The sequence below is a fragment of the Euprymna scolopes genome, chromosome 21, assembly GCF_053919585.1.
Source record: "Euprymna scolopes isolate OS-2025 chromosome 21, ASM5391958v1, whole genome shotgun sequence".
Classification (NCBI taxonomy): domain Eukaryota; kingdom Metazoa; phylum Mollusca; class Cephalopoda; order Sepiida; family Sepiolidae; genus Euprymna; species Euprymna scolopes.
The window spans coordinates 55,914,499-55,920,217 of record NC_136502.1 but is presented as its reverse complement, the minus strand read 5'-3'; the positions used below and the strand labels follow the sequence as shown (position 1 = coordinate 55,920,217).

Genomic DNA, 5,719 nt, shown 5'->3' with positions numbered 1-5,719 from the left:
CAGGTCGGCTAAATTGTGAAATTTGTTATACGCCAAAGGCATGCGTGTAATCTTACGCGAAAACACGCTGTAGCATTAGCTTGAAATGGTGAGTGTTTAAAATTTGCATAGGAATGACCTTGTTAGTTTGTTATACTGTCGATAGTTAGTTCGGAAAACATTTCCATGTTATTATCTATCTATCTATCTATCTATTTATCTATTTATCTATATATATGTGTGTGTGTGTGCGTGTGTGTGTGTGTGTGTGTGTGTGCATATATATATATATATATATATATATATATATATATATATATATATATATATATATATATATATATATATATATATTGGTCCTGGATATGACCTTAAACTATATCCAATGGTGAGGCCCCAGTTTGCAGGCTTTGGGTAGTGTGGAGCTGCCCTTTAATTGCCATTGCTCCCAGGTCTACTCTGACCCGGAGTGGTAGTACCTGTTAGGGTCCCAACTATGGGTTAAATAGAAACCGACTTGGAAACAACAAATATATTCTATTAAAAAAATTTCTTCAAAATCTTTGGATTCGGCATTAAATAACCCGAAAAGGGTTGATATGCCGTAAAACAAAAACAACCAAACCAATATATATATATATATATATATATATATATATATATATATATATATATATATATATATATATATATATATATATATATATAGCAAACATATCGGCAAACATTATTAAAAAATAACAGAATTCTACACACTACAGCTTAATTATACTAGTAAGATTTTTCAGTCGTGCATATGATCTATTTCCTTTATTTTAGTAAAAATAAAAAAATTATTGATGTATGTTCCATATGTATAACAAACGTTTTCAATTCTTCGTCGAATCATATTCAGTTGACAAAAACAAGAACAAAAATCGCCGGAAAAAGAAAGAAGTGAATTTTAAAAGGCAACAAGGACACGCAATTAGTCGGACGGATTCGATAGTTCAATGAAAGACGTTAACAATTGAAATTCCGGACGCCAAGACTAACCACACAGAATAAGATCGTATTAAGTTAAGCATTTTTAAATATTGTTAATTGTTTCCTACGTAATGTTATTGATTTTGGGTTACTGAGTTTTCATAAAACTGGCGTAATTTTATGATTTTATAGCAAGATTAGCGCAAATATTGGTGAAGAATAATTTTTTCTATAATTCATATAAAAGGTATCCTCTAGGCTAAGAGTTCATTGGTTTACACTTGCGCCGAATCAATATCCAGCGGTTCAGTTGGCGCCAGATATCTTTTAATTAACAGAGAAGAGATCAGGGGAGATAATTTACCTAGTGGTGCGCTCTCCGGGTGGTGAATCTAGAAAAAGCACCTTCCGGATACTTGATTGAGCGAAGCCGTTGTTATGGGCGCGGTTCGTATTTATAGTTTACCTGCAAAATATGGACCAGATCTTTTAGCTAATATCGTACGCGAAAACACGGAGGAAGCCCTTATATATATATATATATATATATATATATATATATATATATATATATATATATATATATATATATATGTTTGTGTGTGTGTGTGTGTAAAATAAAAATATATGTGTGTACATATGTGTGTGTATGTAAAAACAAAGAAATATGTATGCATAACTATCTGTCCATATATCTATATATGTATATATATAATACACACACACACACACACACACACACACACACACACATATATATATATATACATGCATGCATCTGTATATAATATATATGTATATATATTATATGTATGTATATATTTTCTCGTTTTTTTTCACAATTTTTTTTAATCATTTTTGTTTGTTTTTTTTTTTCTGTTGATGGGACATCCTACCAAACATTTGTATTTGTCTTGAATTTGGTTCATCACGTAAATTCACCAGGTAATCTTGAAATGCGTTTCTAATGCAAATATGTATACATGTGGATAATTCATATATCTATCTATCTATCTATCTATATATATATATATATATATATATATATATATGTATATATATATATATATATATATATATATATATATATATATATATATATATATATATATATATATATATATATATATATACACAGTAGAACTTTAGGATACGTTTGCCCTAGGATAAGTTTTTTCAAGTTACGATGCGGAATACGATTTTTTCCGGCTTCTGGTTACTGTACTTGCCCCGACTTACGGCGTTATTTATAATGTTACTAGCTTTATTTGTCTGAGTAATTTTGTAGAGACCGCAGAGGTAAATTTTTTAAAACTTTGACCCCAATTTTAACTCCTTAACATTTATTATTTTAGTCTCAAATCAAAATATAAAGTTTTACCCATGCCTAAGTTACCTACATCTAAAATTTAAGTGTTTAGACCCAAAATTGGCGGAAGAATTTGGCAGAATCTGCAAAGAGCCTCTATCAACTTGTCCTACTTGTTCAACTTGTCCGTTTAGCAGCCAAAATTTCACCACCAAACTGATTAAAATGCATGGCGCATGTCTGAATACCCTTAGAGGCATAGGAAGCTTCTTCCCGGTGCATCGTAGTGGGTTCCAATCTAGAACAGGCAATTAATCGATATGATTGAAAAGTCGTCGATTTCACTAATTTTTAGGCAATAAACGTATTGGAAGTGTTTTACATTCGTTAATCATAATTCAATGCCATGCAACGTCGAATATCGATGCTAGTACATAGTAAAAAAGTGGCCACTTACAATTATTTATTTATATAACTACGATTAGCTTTATACAACATATAGGTTCTCTTTTGAAATGATAAAACAAGTATTTGGTATGAATCCACTTGTATCTTATTGCATTCTTCATTTATGGCTAATTTTAGTTCGGTTTTATTTTTGAATATTTTATTGCCAATTTTCGATTTTATAATCACCTACAAGTTCTCTATAGGGTCGCAACCTGATGCTTGTGTTGGTCAGTTTTCTAGAGTTATAGAAGTTCCTCTAAAAACAAGGCCGATAGCCATTAGTCGCGTGCTCTCGTGTAATGAATGAATGCGTGAATGTAGGATTGACATGAAATTCTTAAAGATAAACTAAAATGACCGAAAAATGGGCTGAAATTACTTAAATAAATAAAAAGTAAATGACTTAGAATGACTTTAATGAACTTAAGGATGAATTGAATGACCTTAAGAATGACTTAGATGCTTAAAAAATAACTGGAATCCTTCAAAAACAACTTGAATGATCTGGAGAATGACTTGAATGGCTTTGAGACTGATTGGTTGTAAAGTGGGTGATCATTTTACATTAAATTAATAGAGAAAAGTGATCCCCAACTTTATATCACAAAAATTATTTGATTTAGGGAATTTGAAACGTTATTTTCGTATTCAGGAACCCCGAAAATCAATAAATAGTGTATAATAAACATAAAAAGAAATAAAAAGTACATGTGTTACGGACCGACCGACTGAGTGACTTATAGAGTTGCTTGCACACGACTAAAAAAACTATTCTGTGGTATGCATTAAAAAAAAAACTATTCTCCGTCGGTCCGTCCGTCAGTCCGTAACACATTTACTTATTAGTTACAAACAAGTGCAGCATCGGTTAAGAACAGATACTACACTCTAATCTTAGCCATCTGGCCAAGGAATAGTTACATTTTGGACAAGTTTCAGAAAAGTTTAATGGATAGGTAAAAATTTATGGGGGAAAATGTGTCATTATTTGCAATTTTGGTACATTTTTTACCCCTTATGAGCCTCTTGGAATGCTGAATACCAGTGACAATTGACAAACTATGTAGTTTTACACCGTAGCACATGTATATTTGAATTTAGCACCATGGGAGAGCACTATATAGATATACATATCAAGATTTTTATTGAGAAATATGAAAAAAGGGCATTTTTAGCACTAAGAGTCCCCGGGGGACGCAAAGCAGAATTTTGCTAGGGTCACCCATACTGAATTTATATTAAGAACAATGGCCTCCACATTTTGGACAAGTTTCAGAAAAATCTAATGGATAGGTCAAAATTTATGGGGCAAAAAGTGTCATTTTTTGCAATTTTGGTATATTTTTGACCCCTTATGAGCCATTTTGAATGCCGAATACCAGTGACAATTGACAAACAGTGCAGTTTCACACCTTAACACATGTATATTTACATTCAGCAACATGGGAAACCACTATATAGACATAAATATCAAGTTTTTGTTAAGAAATATGAAAAACGCGCCAGAAGAAAGAGCGTTTCAGCACTAAAAGTCCCCGGGGGGTGCAAACCAGACTTTTGCCAGGGTCACCCATACTGAATTTATATTAAAAACAATGCCCTCCACATTTTGAGCAAGTTTCAGAAAAATCTAATGGATGGATAAAATGTTACGGAACAAAAAGTGTCATTTTGGGTCATTTTTTACCCCCTTTTTAACGCCTGCGGGCAAAACTGGATTTTTCGAAAAAAAAAAAAAAAAAAAAAAATTTTTTCTATGCACATTTATATATTAAAATATAATTTGTTACAAAATTTCTGGAAAAACTAATGGACGGTTATTCGTCAATCATCCGGACAAACGGATAGACGGGCCCATTGAAAACATAGGTCTCTCTCTGATAAATCGGGGGACAAAAATGCTACTCCATACCCCTTGCTTAAAAAAATGTAAATGTGTTACAGACCGACCGATGGAGTGACTTGCATGTGACTAAAAATGCCTTAGCATGGAAGGGGTTTCCCTTCCATTGCCAAGGAAAAGATACAAACATAAATACAGAATGTAGTAAGAACAGATACTACACTTAGATCTTAGCCAAAAGGCCAGGAAAAGGGTATGTATTTGCTCCCCCACCGAGCAAATTAGGCACAGGGCCGATTTTTAATGTGAGAAGTGAAGGTGAAATGAGGACCAGCTCCCCGGGGAGTAGGGGAGATGGATAGTGACAATTGGTATGAAGGGTTGCCCCTACATTGACGAAGGTCTTATATGTGGGGTTGGTATTCATTTGCTCCCCGACTGAGCCCACTTTATGGCCACATTTTTTCGGGGGTGGTCAACGAACGCTAAACACAATTTAACGTAAAATGAGCATTTTAAATTTTAAACAGAATTTTAAACGTTATTTTCGTTTTCAGCACCCCGGAAAATCTATAAAAGGGGTAATTTTAAAGGATTGGTGGTAAGGTGGAAAGAATCTTCATATTTACCCATTTTTTCATTTGTTAAATAACGTGGTTAAGTTTATCCCATGCGTCCATAGTCTATTAAAAATGAAATACTATTGCCATATCTTTATTGCTAATATAAAAAGTTAAAGTCATTGTTAACCACATCTGACCATGTGAAATAATAGCGTGAATTAATTTTAAAGTTTGTGAAGCATTCATAATATAAACAAACTTGTAAACTAAAAAATCGAATCAGCAACGTGTAAACAAAATGAAACGAAATGTTTTTTTTATAAAACGTCTCGTTATGTTTATTACTAAAATAAGATATAATTAATAATGATGTGTTACTGTAACTTTATTACTGAAATAAAAAATGAATAATAATTATTTGTCGCTGTAAATGAAATAAATGTTTAGGAAAATATGAAACTCCAATTTCTGTTTGGTGAAATAGCCCGAAAATTAAGCAATAAACCAAGTAATTTATTTCCTAGTGATGTTACTAAAATATTAACGAACATAGTACTGGTAACAATGTAAATGAAGTGCTTACGATTTTTTTTCGAGATTCCGAAGTTT

The 5,719-nt window shown here is 32.1% G+C and overlaps 1 pseudogene; it reads right to left on the bottom strand.

The window, feature by feature from the left end:
- Positions 1-4,635: 4,635 nt before the first annotated feature.
- LOC145243269 (U2 spliceosomal RNA) lies at positions 4,636-4,802 on the bottom strand (annotated as a pseudogene).
- Positions 4,803-5,719: the final 917 nt, after the last annotated feature.